The sequence below is a fragment of the Gopherus flavomarginatus genome, chromosome 7 (assembly GCF_025201925.1).
Source record: "Gopherus flavomarginatus isolate rGopFla2 chromosome 7, rGopFla2.mat.asm, whole genome shotgun sequence".
NCBI lineage: Eukaryota > Metazoa > Chordata > Testudines > Testudinidae > Gopherus > Gopherus flavomarginatus.
The window spans coordinates 114,166,755-114,180,145 of NC_066623.1; the positions used below are offsets into that span (position 1 = coordinate 114,166,755).

Consider the following 13,391-nt stretch of genomic DNA (forward strand, 5'->3'; position numbering starts at 1 on the left):
AGAAGAGGTGGCCTACCGAAGGAAACAAGCAGAAGAAGAGTCGGCCCACCACCGAGAAATGGAAAAACAACAAAAGAGAATGAAGAGAAGGAAAAACAGAGAAAACATGAACTGGAGTTGGCAAAAGCTGGGCTGCCTGTGCCAGCCAACCTTAACAACCCGGCACCAAATATTGCTCCACAGCACAGAAAATTTCCCACCTACAAGGCAGGTGATGACACCGAGGCCTTCTTGGAAAATTTTGAAAGAGCCTGTCTTGGGTACAGCATTCCCGAAGACCAGTACATGGTAGAATTGAGGTCACAGCTCAGTGGACCTTTAGCAGAGGTGGCAGCTGAAATGCCTAAGCACCAAATGAATGACTATAAACTTTTTCTAACCAAGGCCAGATACAGGATGGGGATAACCCCAGATCATGCCCGTCGGCGTTTCAGAAACCAAAAGTGGAAACCAGAGGAGTCATTTCCAAACACGCCTACTACATTGCAAAAAACTATGAGGCCTGGCTAACAGGAAACAACATTCAAACCTTGGAAGAACTGAACCTCCTCATACAAATGGAGCAGTTCTTGGATGGTGTTCCTGAAGACATCACACGGTACATACAAGATGGAAACCCCAAGAATATCGCTGAGGCGGGGGAGATTGGAGCCAAATGGATGGAACTGGCAAAAAGCAAGAAAGCTACTGTCAAGGGGAACGATTACCCCAGGGGGCACACAGACCATAAACCCTACAACCGAGGACAGCCAAAGACCCCCACATACCACCCAAGTAAAGCCACAGATACCCTACCCTTCAACCTCACCAGTCTCCAGTAACTCACCTCGGCCCAGTGATCCATCAGATGGAAAATGCTTTAAGTGTAATGAACTGGGACATATCAAGGCCAAGTGTCCCAAGAACACCATGCGAGTGCAATTCATTACACCACCATCACACCAAAGATCCCCAGGCCCGGATGCCTCTCAAATACCCTTGGAGTGAAGGGAAAATTTGAGAGTGGGCGGAAAGAAGGTTACTGCGTGGAGAGACACGGGGGCACAAGTGTCAGCTATCCACCAATCCTTCGTTGACCCCAAATTCATCAACCCAAAGGCCAAAGTTACAATTTACCCCTTCATGTCACAAGCTGTAGACTTGCCTACAGCTCAACTGCCTGTCCAGTACAAAGGCTGGTCAGGAATGTGGACTTTTGCAGTCTATGACAATTATCCTATCCCCATGCTACTGGGGGAAGACTTGGCCAACCAGGTGAGGCGGGCCAAGAGAGTGGGAATGGTTACACGTAGCCAAACCAGGCAAGCTTCCAGACCCATTCCTGTTCCTGAACCGTCCACAGAGACCCCGTCTGTGTTACCAGAGACCCAGACAGAGGTAGAGGACCCGGATTCCATGCCTACCACTGAAACAGCCACAGCATCTCCAGTCCCAGGCCCGGAACTGGAACAGCAACCAGCACCAACAAGTGCAACTACATCTTCAAACTCAACGCCAGAGGGCGCCAGCGAGCCAAAACTGGCAGAAGCCACAGACAGCCATACCCAAAAGGCTCGGCCAGAGCCTGAAATACCCTCAGGTGCACCAGCGGAGAGCGGTTCACCAGCAACGGAAACAACCCCATCACCTACATCGCTTCCAGAGGGACCAAGCCCAAGTCCACAGTCTGAGGAAGAACTGGTGACCCCCAGCCTCAAGGGAACAGTTTCCAGGCTGAGCAGGAAGCGGATGACAAGCCTTCAGAAAGCTTGGGCAGCGGCACGGAGCACCCCACCGACTCTCAGCTCTTCTAATCGATCCCGGTTTGTTATAGACCAAGGACTTTTGTACAAGGAAATTCTTTCTGGTGGACACCGGGAAGAATGGCAAGCCGCAAAAACAGTTGGTGGTTCCAACTAAGTACCGGGAAAAGCTCTTAAGCTTAGCCCATGATCATCCCAGTGGCCATGCTGGGGTGAACAGAACCAAGGACCGGTTGGGAAGTCCTTCCACTGGGAGGGGATGGGCAGGATGTTGCCAAGTATGTCCGGTCTTGTGAGGTATGCCAAAGAGTGGGAAAGCCTCAAGACCAGGTCAAGGCCCCTCTCCAGCCACTCCCCATAATTGAGGTCCCATTTCAGCGAGTAGCTGTGGATATTCTGGGCCCTTTCCCAAAAAAGACGCCCAGAGGAAAGCAGTACGTACTGACTTTAGTGGACTTTGCTACCCGATGGCCAGAAGCAGTAGCTCTAGGCAACACCAGGGGCTAACACTGTGTGCCTGGCCCTAACAGACATCTTTGCCAGGGTAGGTTGGCCCTCCGACATCCTTACAGATTCAGGGTCTAATTTCCTGGCAGGGACCATGGAAAAACTGTGGGAAACTCATGGGGTGAATCACTTGGTTGCCACCCCGTACCACCATCAAACCAATGGCCTGGTGGAAAGGTTCAATGGAACTTTGGGGGCCATGATACGAAAATTCATCAACGAATTCTCCAATAATTGGAACCTAGTGTTGCAGCAGTTGCTGTTTGCCTACAGGGCTGTACCACATCCCAGTTTAGGGTTTTCACCATTTGAACTTGTGTATGGTCACGAGGTTAAGGGGCCATTACAGTTGGTGAAGCAGCAATGGGAGGGGTTTACGCCTTCTCCAGGAACTAACATTCTGGACTTTGTAAGCAACCTACAAAGCACCCTCCGACACTCTTTAGCCCTTGCTAAAGAGAACCTAAAGGATGCTCAAGAAGAGCAAAAGGCCTGGTATGACAGACATGCCAGAGATCGGTCCTTCAAGGTAGGAGACCAGGTTATGGTCTTGAAGGCGCAACAGGCCCATAAGATGAAAGCATCATGGGAAGGGCCCTTCACGGTCCAGAGCGCCTGGGAGCTGTAAACTACCTCATAGCATTTCCCAATTCCTCACTAAAGCCTAAAGTGTACCATGTTAATTCTCTCAAGCCTTTCTATTCCAGAGACTTACAGGTTTGTCAGTTTACAGTCCAGGGAAAGGATGCTGAGTGGCCTGACGGGGTCTACTACGACGGAAAAAAAGACGGTGGCGTGAAAGAGGTGAACCTCTCAACCACCCTGGAACGTCTGCAGCGGCAACAAATTAAGGAGCTGTGCACTAGCTTCGCCCCATTGTTCTCAGCCACCCCAGGACGGACTGAACGGGCCTACCACTCCATTGATACAGGTAATGCTCACCCAATCAGAACCCCACCCTACCGAGTGTCCCCTCATGCCCAAGCCGCTATAGAACGGGAGATCCAGAACATGCTACAGATGGGTATAATCTGCTCATCTACCAGTGCATGGGCATCTCCAGTGGTTCTGGTACCCAAACCAGATGGGGAAATACGCTTTTGCGTGGACTACCGTAAGCTAAATGCTGTAACTCGTCCGGACAACTATCCAATGCCACGTACCGATGAGCTATTGGAAAAGTTGGGACGTGCCCAGTTCATCTCTACAATAGACTTAACCAAGGGGTACTGGCAAGTACCACTAGATGAACCTGCCAAGGAGAGGTCAGCATTTGTCACCCATGCGGGGGTGTATGAATTCAATGTCCTTCCTTTCGGCCTTCGAAATGCACCCGCCACCTTCCAGAGGCTGGTAGATGGTCTACTAGCTGGACTGGGAGAATTTGCAGTTGCCTACCTCGATGATGTGGCCATTTTTTCAGACTCCTGGCCCGAACACCCACTACACCTGGAAAAGGTCTTTGAGCGCATCAGGCAGGCAGGACTAACTGTTAAGGCCAAAAAGTGTCAATAGGCCAAAACAGAGTGACTTACCTGGGGCACCAGGTGGGTCGAGGAACCATAAACCCCCTACAGGCCAAGGTGGATGCTATCCAAAAGTGGCCTGTCCCAAAGTCAAAGAAGCAGGTCCAATCCTTCTTAGGCTTGGCCGGATACTACAGGCGATTTGTACCACACTACAGCCAAATCGCTGCCCCACTGACCGACCTGACCAAAAAGACCCAGCCAAATGCAGTTAAGTGGACTGATGAGTGTCAAAAGGCCTTTACCCAACTTAAGGCAACGCTCATGTCTGACCCTGTGCTCAGGGCCCCGGATTTTGACAAGCCATTCCTAGTAACCACAGATGCATCTGAGCGTGGTATAGGAGCAGTGCTCATGCAGGAAGCAACAGATCACAACTTCCATCCTGTCGTGTTTCTCAGCAAGAAACTGTCTGAGAGGGAAAGTCACTGGTCAGTCAGTAAAAAGGAATGCTATGCCATTGTGTACGCCCTGGAAAAGCTACGCCCATATGTTTGGGGACGGCGGTTCCAACTACAAACTGACCATGCTGCACTAAAGTGGCTTCATACTGCCAAGGGGAACAACAAGAAACTTCTTCGTTGGAGTTTAGCTCTCCAAGATTTTAATTTTAAAATTCAACACATCACAGGAGCTTCTAATAAAGTTGCTGATGCACTCTCCCGTGAGAGTTTCCCATAATTCTGTAGTTAAAAAGTGTTCTTAAAATGTAGAAGTCTGTTAGTTATATACTTAGGAGTATATGTAAAGGTGTATGTGTTGTATTAATCTGTTTATTTTCAAGTTCTAGAAGGAAATCGCCGCCAGTGAGCTTCCCCACTGTCTGCAATTTGGGGGGCGTGTCATAAACAGATAGCTAAGGGTTAATGTCTCTTTCACCTGAAGCACCTGACCAGAGGACCAATCAGGAAACCGGATTTTTTCAACTTTGGGTGGAGGGAACTGAGTGTTTTTGTCTTTGTTTCTGGCTGCCTGCTTGCTCTGAGCTTTGGAGAAGTAGCTCTACTTTCTAGTCTTCTGTTTCTAAGTGTAAGGACAAAGAGATCAGCTAGTAAGTTATATGGTTTCTTTTCTTTGGTATTTGCATGAATATAAGTGCTGGAGTGCTTTGATTTGTATTCTTTTTGAATAAGGCTGTTTATTCAATATTCTTTTAAGAAATTGCCCTGTATTGTGTCATCTTGATACAGAGAGACTATTTGTATTTTTTCTTTCTTTTTTATATAAAGCTTTCTTTTAAGACCTGTTGGAGTTTTTCTTTACTTCAGGGAAATTGAGTCTGTACTCACCAGGGAATTGGTGGGAGGAAGAAATCAAGGGGAGATTTGTGTGTTGGATTGCTAGCCTGACTTTGCATTCCCTCTGGGGGAATAGGAAAGTACTTTTTGTTTCCAGGATTGGGAACAGAGAGGGAGATTCACTCTGTTTGGGTTCACAGAGCTTGTGTCTGTGTATCTCTCCAGGAGCACCTGGAGGGGGGAAGGGAAAAAGGATTATTTCCCTTTGTTGTGAGACTCAAGGGATTTGGGTCTTGGGGTCCCCAGGGAAGGTTTTTCAGAGGGACCAGAGTGCCCCAAAACACTCTAATTTTTTGGGTGGTGGCAGCAGGTACCAGGTCCAAGCTGGTAACTAAGCTTGGAGGTTTTCATGCTAACCCCCATATTTTGAACGCTAAGGTCCAAATCTGGGACTAAGGTTATTAGGAACAGCCCCCCCCAATAACTGCCCCTAGAGAGACACCCCTGGGAGCAGCCCCCCCCAATACCTGCCCCTTCGATAGACACCCCCGGAACAGCCCCCCCCAATAACTGCCCCTAGAGAGACACCCCTGGGAGCAGCCCCCCCTCCAACAACTGCCCCTTCGATAGACACCCCCCGGGAACAGCTCCCCCCAATAACTGCCCCCTAGAGAGACACCCCCGGGAGCAGCCCCCCCTCCAACAACTGCCCCTTCGATAGACACCCCCTGGGAACAGCCCCCCCCATAACTGCCCCTAGACAGACACCCCCGGGGACAGCCCCCCCCAATAACTGCCCCTAGACAGACACCCCCGGGACCAGCCCCCCCTTCAACAACTGCCCCTTCGATAGACACCCCCGGGAACAGCCCCCCCATAACTGCCCCTTCGATAGACACCCCCGGAACAGCCCCCACCAATAACTGCCCCTAGACAGACACCCCCGGGAGCAGCCCCCCCTCCAACAACTGCCCCTTCGACAGACACCCCTGGGAACAGCCCCCCCTCCAACAACTGCCCCCTAGACAGACACCCCCGGGAACAGCCCCCCCTCCAACGACTGCCCCTTCGATAGACACCCCCCGGGAACAGCCCCCCAATAACTGCCCCCTAGACAGACACCCCCGGGAACAGCCCCCCCTCCACAACTGCCCCTTCGATAGACACCCCCCGGGAACAGCCCCCTCCAACAACTGCCCCTTCGATAGACACCCTCAGGAACAGCCCCCCCTCCAACAACTGCCCCTTCGATAGACACTCCCCGGGGACAGCCCCCCCCAATAACTGCCCCCTAGACAGACACCCCCGGGAACAGCCCCCCCAATAACTGCCCCTTCGACAGACGCCCCCCAGGAACAGCCCCCCCATAACTGCCCCCTAGACAGACACCCCTGGGAACAGCCCCCCCCATAACTGCCCCTTCGATAGACACCCCCGGGAACAGCCCCCCCATAACTACCCCTTCGATAGACACCCCCGGGAACAGCCCCCCCCAATAACTGCCCCTTCGACAGACACCCCCGGGAACAGCCCCCCCTCCAACAACTGCCCCTTCGATAGACACCCCCCGGGAGCAGCCCCCCCCAATAACTGCCCCCTAGACAGACACCCCCGGGAACAGCCCCCTCCAACAACTGCCCCTTCGATAGACAACCCCCGGGAACAGCCCCCCCTCCAACAACTGCCCCTTCGATAGACACCCCCGGGAACAGCCCCCCCCCAATAACTGCCCCTTCGACAGACACCCCCGCGTGCCCAGAGAACAGCCCAGACTAGGCCTGGCTCCCCCCAAGGCAGCGAGAACAGCCCCATGCACAAACATTGTCCTCGAGGCCTTGGTAGCAACCCTGTGTCATGCCCCAGGAACAGTCCCACCTCGGGAATATCTTTACACACCCCAGGGAAACTCCTGCTAATAGCCTGCCACACTCCCTCCATGAGCAAAAATCTCACAGGAACGGTTGACAGCCCCAGGTGCTAACAGCAGTAAAGGCCAGGACAGGTTCTAATCTCCAAGGCTGTGTATGGCCCTTTCTCAGGGAGTGAGGGCTGAGCATGGGGCAGCACTGTCTGATGAGTCACAGCTTCAGCAGGATCTGTGTTGCTTTTACACAAATTGAAGGTGAAATGTTCTTTCTAGTCCCCCATCTTTTCTGGTCTAGCACTTTGCATGAGAGGCTCGTATGAAAGTGGCTGAGAGGCCTGTGTGACCTGGGGCCATGGCTACACTGGCATTTTACAGTGCTGCCACTTTCGCTCTCAGGGGTGTGAAAAAAACACCCCCCTGAGCGCTGCAAGATACAGTGCTGTAAAGCCTCAGTGTAATCAGTGCCGCAGTGCTGGGAGTGCGGCTCCCAGCGCTGCAAGCTACACCCGTAAGGGATGTGGTTTACGTGCAGCGCTGGGAGAGCTCTCTCCCAGCGCTGGCGCTCTGACTACACTCACATTTCAAAGCGCTGCCACGGCAGCGCTTTGAAATTTCAAGTGTAGCCATAGCCACAGTTGTAGAATAGAGTGAAATAGGCTGAGGGAACTGGGATTATTTAGTCTGCAGAAGAGAAGATTGAGGTGGGATTTGATAGCTGCTTTCAACTACCTGAAAGGGGGGTTCCAAAGAGGATGGATCTAGACTGTTCTCAGTGGTACCAGATGACAGAACAAGGAGCAATGGTCTCAGGTTGCGGTGCGGGAGGTTTAGGTTGGATATTAGGAAACACTATTTCACGAGGAGGGTGGTGAAGCACTGGAATGGGTTCCCTAGGGAGGTGGTGGAATCTCCTTCCTTAGAGGTTTTTAAGGTCAGGCTTGACAAAGCCCTGGCTGGGATGATTTAGTTGGGGCTTGGTCCTGCTTTGATCAGGGAGTTGGACTAGATGACCTCCTGAGGTCCCTTCCAACCCTGATATTCTATCATTCTATGCCCTGAAAGACATATCCTGGTTTCAGTTTATATGGAGGTGATGTCATATTCTTTTGATGTAAAAAGAAATCACGAATTAAGCATCTGGCCTTTAGTGTTTCCATATTCGCTACTAACCTTTGATTGTCCTGTATTTATTGGGAGAAATGAAGCTGTGATCTTCCAGCCCCATTCAAATTCTCTCCAGGCCTGGAAACACGCACTTTCATCAACAATTCTAGCTGTAGGTTAGTTACCTAAACTAAGAAATGGCAGAGCAGCAAAGAAAGGGCTGGACAGCAAAAAAAAGCACCAGCCCTGGCAGGATCTGATTTAAATAACACTTCAGATTCTTGCATGCAGTATAGTTGTAGCGGGGTCCAGTCCCAGGAATCCAGGAGATTAGAGAGGCAAGGCAGGGGAGGTAATATCTTGCGTTGTAGACCACGTTCTGCTGGGGAAAGAGTGCACCTTGCATTTTGCTTCTCTCTCTCCCCACCGGAAGTTGGTCCAATAGAAGAACGACCTCCCCTGCCTTGTCTCATGTCAGTTTCTCCTCAGTGCAGAACGTGGGGTGTTGTCAGTCCCTCTCCAGAAACTGGAAGGCCACTCGATCTCTTTTGTTACCTGCCAAGTGAGGCTGACTGCACAGGCAGGCAGCGCCATTTGAAGCTGTTCCCGTGTATCAAGGTGAGCTGCAGCTCAGCGAACTCCAAGGATCTGAGTGAGGTGAGCTACTTTGCAGCAGAGGCAGACCAAGCAGCAGGTACAACACGGGGTCGCACCCCGGCAGGCAGATAGAATCTCATGTCCGAGATCCCAGCTCCTGTTACTTTGCAAAGTGTGTCCTTTTGCTGGGCCAAGTGCCCTCTGGCTTCTCGTCTGGGCTCCATCCTCCATGCGCCTGGTGCTACGTCTACACTACAGCATAAAATCGAAATTATTAAAACCGGTTTTATAAAATCAATTTTATGTGTCCACACTAGGGCACATTAATTTGGTGGTGTGCGTCCATGGTCCTAGGCTACCATCGATTTCCGGAGCGGTGCACTGTGGGTAGCTCAGTAAAAGAATGAGACCAATAACTTTGATTTCCGTCCACACTAAGGCCTGGTCCACACTACAGCGTTAAATCGATTTAACGCTGTACACGTCCACACTACAAGGCACTTTAAATCGATTTTAAGGGCTCTTAAAATCGATTTCTGTACTCCTCCCCAACGAGAGGAGTAACCCTAAAATCGATATTACTATATCGATTTAGGGTTAGTGTGGACGGAAATCGAAGTTATTGGTCTCATTCTTTTACTGAGCTACCCAGAGTGCACCGCTCCGGAAATCGATGGTAGCCTAGGACCATGGACGCACACCACTGAATTAATGTGCCCTAGTGTGGATGCGTAAAATGGATTTTATAAAACCGGTTTTAATAATTTCGATTTTATGCTGTAGTGTAGACGTGGCCTAAACCTAAATCGATATAGTAATATTGATTTTAGGGTTACTCCTCTCGTTGGGGAGGAGTACAGAAATCGATTTTAAGATTTCTGATTTAAGATTTAAGAGCCCTTAAAAATCGATTTAAAGTGCCTTGTAGTGTGGACGGGTACAGCGTTAAATCGATTTAATGCTGTTTAAATCGATTTAACGCTGTAGTGTGGACCAGGCCTGGGCATCAGCGGGACTGTCTCTGGAGAGTAGCTTCCCCACCCCCGGGGCATCCCAATCTCCACCCAGCTGCGGAAGGAGCAGAGGCAGCCCAGACAAAAGACTCCTTTGAGCGAGGAGGGGCTGGAGAATCTTATTTGCATACCCATAGTGCATTGCGCGCAGCGAAGCGAGTCCCTGGTCAAGGGGGTGGTTTTGCTCCCTGTGTCTCCGGTTCCAATGATCAAAGTCGGGCTGTCAATCGGTTCAATTCTATTTTCTCTAAAAGGTAGAGGTTTAGCGGGCTGTGAGGTAGTCACCCTGAGCTATTGAGCACACGCGTTTGCCTTCACGTCTCTTCTGCAGAGCAGTAACTATTCTCGGGTTTCTCTTCATATCGTATAAATCTTTCGCCTTTTACTAAAGATTTCCGTGGAGAGGAACATTGAAGAGTTTTTACTCAATTTTTTGAGGCTTCACTTCGGTGAAGCTGCATTTTCTTGTTAAAAAACAGATTATTATTTTGAAGGAAGATTGTTGTTTTTTTGTTCTGTTCAATGTGTTAGTGGTTTTAAGAGTTCTATGGCTCTTTAGGAAAAGTGAGATGTTTGGCTTTCTAACTTTGCTGTTTAGTACAGCTGTTTTTGTGTTTTTTTAGTTCTTAATTATTTGTTCACACAAGATCTGTAAGGAGTTATTTTATTAAAGTTTTTCTGACAGTTCTTTGGGTGTTGTCGGTTTTTTCGTGTATTCGTTCATTTTCAGATTAAGGATTCAGAACATTAACCCATCCTCAATCGCGATTCTTTTTACACACGCTCGCTACCTTGCTCTACAGATTTTCTGTTCATATTTTATGATAGAAAAGAGAGCACTGGTAGTAGTGTGTATGGTTGTTCTAAATGAAGTAAACCAAATAATTCGCTTGCCACTAGTGGCATTTTTCCCAATGTTTTTCTATATTTGTGGTAATTCATTCATCATTTTAGGTTTGTAACTCCAATTTGTAGCTGAAAAGGTGTAAAATGGAAGCAGTCTTGTTAAAATAACCACTGCTTTTCCTTTTTAGGTCCTAACTTCTTTTTGATTATTTTGCGGCAGATTTTTGTGCTTGGAACCGGACCTGACAGGCTCCTTCATTTTGATGTACAGTTCCCTGATTCGTTCAGCACTATCTCGCGTCACCCTGCTTTCAAAACGTAGTGCTTTAGCCCCGGTGGTGTTTTTGGAGGCACCTTATTGATACTCTGTTTCGGGTACAAATATTTTGCTTTTTGTTAAAGTTTTCTGTAGAGAAAAATATTTTTGCGTTTCTTTCTGTTTTCTTTTCAAGCTTAATTTTGATGAAATTGCTCCTTGTTATGTGCAGAAAAAAAAGTTGAATGTAACACACGCTGAATTTTTTTGTTATAATTTCTATCATCAAAATTGGTTGGCTTCTGTGTTACTTTTTTTTATGGGAAAGTTCGAATGAACATTGAGGTAGCTTTTTATTAGGGGTCTCTGTTTGCCCTCAGGGAGCTGAAGCCTATAGGGGGTGGAGACTGAGATGAGGTGTTTGAACAGACGAAGCAGCCGGGTGCAATGCTAGACTGCAGCCCCGCAGGGCTTTCCTCTGACGTGGGAGGACTGCGTATTGTCGGTGCTCCCCAGCTCTCCCCCGGGTCTCCGCTGGTGGGTTAATGAGCGGTGCGGTGGCTGCAGGCTAGCGAAGCCCAGCCCCGGGGGCGGCTGGGGCAAGCCGCCCGCTCTTTGCTGCCCCCAGGCAGGCTGCTCTAACCACAGGGGGTGGGGCGAGATCCCCTGCAGGCTCCGGGCAGTGGCTAGTCCGGCCCCGACATCTGCCCAGGGCGGCTCAGCGGGCCTTGCAACGGCCCTTTGCCGCGGGCACCCCGGAGTGGCCAGCGCCCCGAGCCCGCCTGCACCGCCCGAAGTGCAGAGCCCGGCACCAGCAGGCTCCGGGCCCGGGGTCGTCTCCTGCGTGGCCCTGGGTAACCAATGCGCGGAGCTGCTCCCGGAGCAGCTGCGGGGATCCCGGGAGCCGCATTCCAGGCGCTGCAGCTGCAGCTCAGACGCCCGGGCTCCCCTGTGCTCTCAGACCTACATTGGATGCTTATTTGAATACCCATAATGCATTGCCCATCGTGCCCTGCGTCCCTGGTCCGTGGGCTGGGTTTGCTCCCAGAGATCCTGGTTCCGATGTAAAACTCGGGCTTCAAGCCGGCCAGTGCGATAGGCTGTAGAAGGGGGAGGATTTGCGGCCTGCCCCTCTGAGCTTATGTTGTGAAAAAAACCAGAGTGCTGGTGATTCATTAATTGAGATTGTGGTAATGGCTCCATTTCTCAGACATCTCTGCTGGTTCTTTACATGGAACTTCTCTCAAGAACAAATACTTCTCGGCTCTCAGCGAGCTGAGATCAAGTGTCAGTAGTCTTCTGGCTTTTCCAAGGCCATGATCAAGTGTCTTGATGTTTTTGGTCTTCTAGCCTCAAGATGAAAACCTTGTCTGTGTTTCTGGGACCTTGAAGTAAAAATATTATCTAATTATACTTAGAGCTCAAAGTATTAGTGAGATGTTCTTCCAACAGCGGGCTAGTGTGTGTCCTGTATTCAGCTTGCTGTTTGGTTTCATATGGTTTTAGTACTAGAGATTTGCTGAGACCTTGCATACTGTAGAAAATAACTTTCAGCTATGCATTCACGTCTCATGTTTTTCATGCATGATCTCATTTCCAAAGGAATAAGTTTGAATAACTAATCCCCATGTTTTCAATGTTAACATTTAATACTACACTGTCGTGATTTTGGGGATTTTCCAATAGTGAGGGTGGCAACAATGAGAAGTTAAGGGTTATTATTTAGCATTTAGATTACAGTAGGTTGGAGGGGTGGGGGGAATCAGGATTGTGGCCCCGGTGTGCCGGGTGCAGCACGACGCCTAGTGCCTTGTCTTGATCTTACGAACCAAGATACATAGAACGTAGGCTGGGTGGGGAAAAGTCTGTGTAACTCATGCAGTTGTTGATATACACGGAACCTCAAATATTACCAACCACCTTCTCCCACCCCAAAACATACAAATAAACAAAAAACAAAAAGAAAAAACCAACCATCTCCCCAACAGATCCAGAGTCTAGAAAGCTTTTGTCCCTCATACTGTTGAAAAGACTCACAACAGAAAGAAGGAGTCTAACTTCTTAAATAATTCTCCAACAAGACAAAGAACCTCTCACATCTATAGACTCTGAAAACACTTCCAAGAAACTCTAACTGTAGCATGTTTACCCTAAAGAAACAAAAACGCTAGAAACACCAGGGTTTTCTACTACTTCCAAAAAAATTTACTTTAAAAAAAGATTGTTACAGTTTCAACTCTTTTCTGTTTTTCTAACCAGAAGGCTCTCCCCTAAGGGAGATACACCGTTCCTGGAGACACTGCAATACCAGGTCGATGCGTGGGGCAGACAAAGCAAGCTTCTGTTCTGACCCCTCCATTTCAAAAATCAAGCTAACATACAGTCCTCACATCAAGGACATATCAGAGATTAAGCTGATAAGAACAGACACTATACTTTGATCTTAGCTCCAAGGAGCCGAGAAGCAATGCTGAGACTCTGCAACGCGCGCATACCCCCCCTGCGCCCACAAATTTCTATCTCACCAGGACGAGCTCCCAGACACGCCACAAACACCATAACTAGGGAACTCTACGTGAGAATCACTTCCCCGAAATGACTCCAGTGGAAGAATTCAAAGCAAGAACCCTTCACACACAATTCTGGTCAAAGACAGACAAGCCTTGCAGATGCTTTCCTCTCGCTGCTTTCCCCT

General features: G+C 49.4%; 2 non-coding genes across 2 annotated transcripts; one reads left to right on the forward strand and one right to left on the reverse strand.

Moving 5' to 3' along the window:
- The first annotated feature begins 9,935 nt into the window (after positions 1 to 9,935).
- On the forward strand, positions 9,936 to 10,051 carry LOC127056095 (U5 spliceosomal RNA). Its single transcript, XR_007775737.1, has one exon. It is a non-coding gene; the product is annotated as a U5 spliceosomal RNA (small nuclear RNA).
- A 2,919-nt stretch (positions 10,052 to 12,970) lies between these two features.
- Positions 12,971 to 13,165, reverse strand: LOC127056080 (U2 spliceosomal RNA). Its single transcript, XR_007775723.1, has one exon. It is a non-coding gene; the product is annotated as a U2 spliceosomal RNA (small nuclear RNA).
- Between the last annotated feature and the right edge of the window lie 226 nt (positions 13,166 to 13,391).